Source organism: Pteropus vampyrus, unplaced genomic scaffold, assembly GCF_000151845.1.
Source record: "Pteropus vampyrus isolate Shadow unplaced genomic scaffold, Pvam_2.0 Scaffold373, whole genome shotgun sequence".
In the NCBI taxonomy this organism is placed as follows: domain Eukaryota; kingdom Metazoa; phylum Chordata; class Mammalia; order Chiroptera; family Pteropodidae; genus Pteropus; species Pteropus vampyrus.
Genome location: NW_011889154.1, coordinates 142,696 through 150,573, shown reverse-complemented (window position 1 = coordinate 150,573; position 7,878 = coordinate 142,696). Strand labels below are relative to the sequence as shown.

The following is a 7,878-nucleotide window of genomic DNA, read 5'->3' as shown; positions in this document are numbered from 1 at the left end:
CTAAAGCCAAGGGCTAACGCATCTTGCATTAGTGACTTAACGTGCAGAAAATCCCTCCACTCACAGCGCCAGTGGCACAAGAAGTCTTGGCATCTCTTAAATAAAACGAAGTTGGAATTGTTCCTGTTGCCTAGAGACTTCTGATTTTCTATTTTGTTATCTGAAAGTAAGAAAAACGATTATACCCTTTTCATTCTTCAAGGTGGGTGAGTGTACCTGGTAATTTTTTCCTAATGGCAGAAATTAAATAGTGATTTGACAGGAGATATTGAGCAAATGGATCTGGTGAATGACCATTTTTTCTTGGCAAGAACAGAGCCACCTGTAAGGATGTTGACACAGCCTTTCTTTGCTATAGCACAATCCAGTGTTCTCAAAGGGTTTATAGCACCTTTGCATTGTAGTTTGGATTCCCTTTAATTTGGGGCATCAATTGGGTCTGAATACTCTTATTTTTAAACATTTTTTTAAAATTAATTTTAAACTCACAAAAAGTTGCAAAACTAATACATTGAATTCCTGCGTACCCTTCACCCAGCTTCCCCAATGATAACATCTTACATAACCATAGCATATTATCAAAACCAGGAAATTAAAATTGCACAATGTTATTAATCATACTGTTATTAAACATACTATAGACCTGGTCATTTTTGTGTGGTTATCTAAGCAAGACAGCTCAGGAGCCACCTTGGGAAGCATCGTACGATACACATTGGGTATGCACCCAGTGCCCATCACAAAACACTAGGTCGACTTCAAACTCCATGAACATTCCTAAAGAAGCCTTAGTGCCCTGTGGAAGGCAGCAATGTTTTCTTTTCCATAAGGATTTAGCCATGATATCTCTGCATGGCAGTAATTTTCGTTTCAAGTTGTCTGAGGGCCACAAACAAATATTAAAGAGCCAGTTGTTTATTGGTGTTAAACTAGTTTTCTTATGCTACATTTTGCTCCATGCACTTAATAAATACAATTGCATACATTTCTATGATACTTTAAATTTACAAAATCTTTATGCATACCATATTTATTCCTTGCAATCAATTCAGGACATTAGCATCCATACTATAATTTATATTTTAAAGATGAGGAAATTGAGTGTCAGAGAAGTTAAAAGATTTGGACACAGCCAAATCTATGTGATTCTGTTTTAGTTTCTCTTTTATTTTTTTCTGTTCTCCAAATATATTATGACTGTTTTTAATTTTTTTTATTATACATATCATTTTAATGAATCAAATGACCACTTTGAGGTGATCAGTCTGCCACTTTATCAGGTTCTGGTGTGGTCGAAAGGATTGTCGGCCATTGGGAGTTGGAGAGGACTGCCAGATAAAATACAGGGCATAGTTAAATTTGAAGTTCAGATAAACAACTCATTTTCTTAGTATAAGTATATCTCATGCAATATGTAGGATATACTTATACTAAATTTTTTTTGTTGTTTATTTGAAATTCAAAATTAATTGGATATCATTTTTATTTGCTATACCTGGCAACCTTAAGTGAGGAGCAGATGTGAGTAGCCTCCAGAAATACTTATTACTACAAATCATCTTGAAAGCTTTGTTGAAAGAAAATCTTATAAGGAAGCCAGGTATATAAAAAAAGCAATTAATCTGCTCAAGTTGAAGGAGGGGTGGGGAGGGGTCTCTCCTATTAGCCTTCTCCTCACTCCTCCTTTCCTTCAATAGCCTGAGGCACCAAAGCCAAATGTGAATATTTACTGATGAGAATGCAACAACTTCTTCCATCTGGGGGCAAGTGGGTTTCTTGGGTTATTTCTGCAGTCCTCTTAAGAAGGTCCTGCCACGCTCTTCAGTGTTAGAGCAAGTGCTGACCAGCTTTGGAGGTAGCAGAAGCCTCTCCCACAGGAGCCCACACTGGCATCAGTATCAGGTGGCAGAACTATACCTCCCAAGGAGTTGGGGCTCAGGTGGGCAGTGCAGGTTTTCAGTTGGCTCAGTCTTGGAGGAGGCCAATGTGTATGGTTTTGCAAATCTTCTCTGGTGTCTAGGTCATCTAACACAATGAATGAGGTCTAGGTAATACCAGTATGCAAACATATTCACTGTGCAGGAAGCATGGAGGGAAAGAAGTATGTACCTTCCCAAGCTGGCATCATTTATTGGAGAACAACACAGTATGATTTAGTACATGGTACATATGCATTACTTCTGATACTTATACTTTTAAATATGTTGTTTGTAGTACAAGACAGACTGTTAGTTCAAGACCTAAAGGAGTAGGAAAAAAATAGAGAATATTTGGAATTCTTGAGTATATTTATAATACAAATTATTATATCATATCAATGGATCTTATAGTCAACAGAAATCATTGGATAGTATATCTTGAGTTAAACCGATATCTACTTAATGAGATTTTGCAATTTAAAGGATATTTTTGACAGTGAATAAAATTTTGGCCTGACAAAACCAGGAAAGACAAAAAGAAAAATAATTGATGTAAATTTTAAAAGTGCAATGTATATAACAAAACTGCACAAATGATAAAGCTTTTGTTTTCTCTCTAATGCAGAATGATATTCAACCCAACACAAATGCAAAGAGAGCATCTAACTGTTTAAAATGAGAGCATTATCTAAAGCTGTTGGCTTAGATAAATGACAGAGTCCCAAAAGAATTTGCAGATGTGATCACAGGTCTATCTGAATAAGAAGAATCAGGGAACAGAGAGATGGATAGACTGCAGAAGACCGGAGATGGGCAAATGAATTCCAGATTTTCCAACACAACAGGAAAGATGACTTATGGATCTGTGCATTGGTCGAATTTAATGTTGAGCTTCAGTGAACCACCAGAATGGATGATTAAAGGGGCTTTGTGTGTATTTATTAAAGAAAGTGATGATTGCTAGGTACTCTTCTGAGTTCCCTGAATTTGAGTTTACCTAATCCAACCTTATTTTCGTTTTGTAGCACTTGCCTGGAGGAGCAAGAAAATGTATTCAGAAATGACATTTTAGAAGACATTTGCCAGAAATCTCTCGTGATATCCTTGTAGATACAGAAATGTGGCTGGTAATACCAGGGTACTCTGTATTCCAATAATCACTGTGTGAAACCTGAGCTATAAGGGTGAAAAGAAAATAAAGTGATCACAACAGAGATTTTTTTTTTTTTTTTTAATCACAGTTCTGGAGGCTGGGAAGTCCACGATCAAGGTGTCGTCACCAGGGTAAGTTTCTCTTGAGGTCTCTCTCTTCTGACTGTAGATGTCCATCTCCTCCCTATGTCTTCACATGGTCTTATCTCTATGTGTGTCTGTGTCTTTATATCCTCTTTCTAGAACAACACCAGTCATTTTGAATTAGAGCCCACCCCAATGACCTCTTTTTCACATACAGGAAGCATTATCTCCAAATACAGTCACAATCTGAAATACTGGTAGTTAGGATTTGAACATGAATTCTAGGGGATACAGTTTAGCTGATTTTCTTGTATAATACAATAATAAAAATAAGCATTATATTATTGAATGCTTACTATGTGCCATCTACTGTTTTATGTGCTTAACCCATATGAACTCATTTAATACTTGTTAAAACTGTATACAGTAAATATTCTTACTAACCCATTTTACAGATGAGAAAATTGAGGCCTTAGGTCAAGTAAGTGAATTTTAACCTGAATGAGCTGGATCCAGAATCTTTTTTTTTTTTTTTTTTTTTTTTGGCAACCCTTGGTTGACCTCACAGATTGCAAGGACCTTGTCAGTTTACAGTACCTAATTTTTTATTTTTTACGCCTACAGCACATGGTCTTCCTAGGTGGTCTCCCATCCAAGTACTAACCAGGCCTGACCCTGCTTAGCTTCCGAAATCAGACGGGATCGGGCGTGTTCAGGGTGGCATGGCTGTAGACAGTCCAGAATCATTTTAATAGCTATCTTATTTGTAGGAATTCAAATCTATTGCAAAGTGAAATATAAATCTTGCAAAAGATATAGGATTTTAAGAAGGCTTTCGGAGAACTGATCGAATGAGACCCAAAATAAAAAACAAAGAAGAATCTGGATGAGTCAGACTTGTTAACTGAAGAAGAAAAAAATTGATGAAGATGTAAAAAGACTACAGAAGTGAATTATTTGAATATAAAAGGAAAAGTAAGAAACTTGGGAAAATTAATAAAGCCTTCTAATATTTTTGTAAAAATAACAGTCTTTATGATTGTGATCTGAAGGTCAAAAGTAAAACGAAGACTATCATATGTTGTTATTATGTAGTTTTGTCAGAAAAATTTCCCCTTCCTAAAAAAAAAACAGAACTTGATCCATTCTTTTTTAATACTCAGAACTGATGCATGATTACAGTTATAACTGAAATTTTAAGTTTAAAGTAAAATGAATTCTTTTGTAAAATTTTGGTTTTATTTTTTATGATTAATTCCCAAACAACATTATTTTCAATATTTAATACACTTTTTCTGTGTTAAATAGTTTTGTTTTTAAATGAGATTTATTGTTCAGCATTAATTATGTTTGGCCAATGACACTCTATATTTAAGCTCTTTGAACAATAAATAACACCTAAAGAGTATTAACCATTATTAGTATCAAAATGGAGATTAGTTTCCAATGATGTTCCTTAGAGATCTTGTTTTATATTTTATTTTACTGTTTATTTTGATGAAGAGCTATCAGACAGGCTTATTTAATAAATTGGTGTCAAAAACCTGGGAGGGATAGCTTATATAATGAATAACAGAGCAAGATTCACAAAGATTTCAGGGGCTAGAACATGAATTAAAACTATAAGATGAATTTTCACTAGAAAAATTGCATTTAGGTTAAAAAATATCTATTTTCATACAGAAGAAGAAAGAACTGGCCTAACTGCAGACTTAAAAGCATGATTTAGATATTTGATGACATGCCTGGATTAAGCTAAGTAATCCTGGTTCACCATGTCCTAGCGGGGCTTACCTAGGGGTTTTGTTTATTTCTAGGTATCATTAAAAAGGAGAGAGAGGAAGTGGGGGAGAGAGAGAGAGAGAGAAAGAAAGAAAGAAAGAAAAAGAAAGAAAGAAAGAAAGAAGGAAAGAAAGAAAGAAAGTAAGAAAGAAAAAGAAACGAACAAAGAAAAGAAAGAGAGAGAGAAGAAAAAAGAAAAAAAAGAAAAAAGAAAAGAAAGAAGCTGGTATAAACTGAAGGGTGACAAGCATATGAAAACATTTAAAAACAGTGTTCTATAAGAAATAGTTAAAGAAACTAAGAATGGAAGTTCTCACCATTAATACAAAAGGAATATATATGAGCCATTTTCAGATACTTGTTGGTCACTTTCAGATATTTGGAATGTGGAGAAAGAAATAACTTGTGGACTGTTCCAAGGGACCCAAGGGCAAAAATAGTAAAGAGGTATATTTTGTTTTAACATATTAAAAGAGCTCTGTAATAACTAGAGGAGGTCAGTAAATGGTCAGAAAACAGTGAATTTTCTGTCCCTGAAAGTGTTTAAACAGTTGGTTCAAGCACTACCTGTCATAGAAGTTCTAGGAAGAATTTCTGCATTAGATGGGAAACTGGTTCCCATCTAAAAAACTAAGATGGACTTAGCCACTATATATATATATTTTTTAAAGTCGTATCTTTTAAAGTGTTTTTAGGTAGCAAATAAAATACTCATCTATCATCAACTTTAATTAAAGAATCAGTTATTTTACATAACACAAAGTTAGAGGTAGGAAGTTCCAGCGTTGGTTCAACAATTAAGTGATGCTGTTGGGCACTCAGGCTCTTTCCATCATTCGTTCCATTATTCTGAATCATGAAAAATCACTTGTTGGCTTTTGTCTTCAGCTTAGAGGAAGACTCATGGTATCAAGATACCTGCTGAAGTGCCAGGTATCACGGCCTTACATGACCAAGTTCAAAAGCAGAATGCACAGCAAAGTCAGAATTGTGAGGTAGTTTTGTTTATGATTATCTTTTTTCACCAGGAAAAAAAAATTTCCTTCCCAGAAGAGACTTTACCCTATGGCAGAATTCTTCTAATGTATAATTGGTCACAGATGGATCCATGAAAATTCCTAGCTACAGTGGAACTTGAGAAAGGTATCTCGGCAGTTAAGCCTTTCCATGGGTGTCAGGTTATTATGTGGGCAGCTAACAGTGTCTGTAACAATACTCAAGTTCTACTCTATTAGAAGCAGAATCTTGACTTTTTAATTTATGCTTTTTAGAGGTAATTTTTTACTGTAAAATGAGAAAGATTCACCTTTAAAAATTTACTGTGAAAAATTTCAAAACTAGAGAAAATTAGAAAGACTTGCACAATGAACACACATATACCTACCACCTGGAATTAGGCAGTTGACATTTTACTATATTTGCCTTGTTACATATCTATCTACTAATCCACATATCAGTTTATTTTGTGTTTTGATTCACTTCAAACTAAATTGCAAGCATCGATAACTTCACTTCTAAACACTTAAGCATATATATTATTAAGTAGAGCTCAAAGTACTTTTTTGGTTCTTTGTTAAGGTTAACTGTCAATGAATCCTCTATGATTGGGAATAGGATAAGAATGCTGCTTTTGTTTCTTGTATTTGACATAATATTTGAAGTCTTAGCTAGAGCAATTAGATAAGAAACAGGAATAAAAAGCATCCAAATTGGAAAGGAAGAAGTAAAATTAGAACTAATAAATAAATTCAGCAAAGTTACCGGATGTGAAATCAACACACAAAAATCAGTTGTATTTCCATACGCTAATAATAGATAATCCAAAAAAGAAATTAAAGACACAAATCCACTCACGATAGCATCAAAAAGAATAAAAAAATACTTGGGAATAAATCTAACCAAGGAGGTAAAAGACTTATACGCTGAAAACAACAAAACATTGCTGAAAGAAATTAAAGAAAAAAACAGATAAATGGAAAGACATCCCATGTTCATAGATTGGAAGATTTAATATTGTTAAGATGGCAATACTACCCAAAGCAATCTACAGATTCAGTGCAATCTCTATCAAAATCTCAGTGATGCTTTTTGCAGAAATAAAAAAATCCATACTGGAATTCATATGGAATCATCCATATGATTCCATACTGGAATTCATATGGAATCATCAAGAGACTGAATAGCCAAAACGATCTTGAAAAAGAAGAACAAAGTCAGAAGACTCACAATTTCTGATTTCAAAACTTACTATAAAACTACACTAATAAATACAGTTTAAAGATAGACATAGATCAATTGTATAAAATCGAGAGCCCAGACATAACCTTTCAAATATGTGGTTAATGATTTTTCAACAAGATTGCCAACACCATTCAATGGGGAAAGGATGGTCTTTCAACAAATGGTGCTGAGCACACTGCTAACCACATGTAAAAGAATGAAGTTAGACTGTTACCTGACACCATACATAAAAAAAAAGAATCTCAAAATGGATCAAAGATCTAAATTTAAGAGCTAAAACTCTAAAACTCTTGAAGAAAACCTAGAGGCAAAGCTTCATGACATTGCATTTGGGAATGATTTCTTGAACACGAAAAAGTTCAGACAACAAAAGAAAAAATAGAAAAAATTGTAATTTTTAAAAATTAAAAAACTTCTGTGCATCAAAAGACACTAGCACGAGAGTAAAAAGGTAACAACAGAATGGGAGAATATATTTACAAATTATATGTCTAATAAGGAGTTATATCCAGAATGTATATAAAATTCCTACAACTCATCAACAACAAAAAAATCCTATCAAACACTGAACAAAGGACATGAATAGATATTTTTCCAAAAAAGATATACAAATGGGCAATAAGCTCATGAAAAGATGTTCAACATTGCTAATCTTTAGGGAAAATGCAAGTGAAAACCACAATGAGATATTACTTCACAT

The 7,878-nt window shown here is 33.9% G+C and overlaps 1 non-coding gene across 1 annotated transcript; it reads right to left on the bottom strand.

Annotated features, from left to right (window-relative positions):
* Positions 1-3,770: 3,770 nt before the first annotated feature.
* On the bottom strand, positions 3,771-3,889 carry LOC111731435. Its single transcript, XR_002777131.1, has one exon. It is a non-coding gene; the product is annotated as a 5S ribosomal RNA (ribosomal RNA).
* Between the last annotated feature and the right edge of the window lie 3,989 nt (positions 3,890-7,878).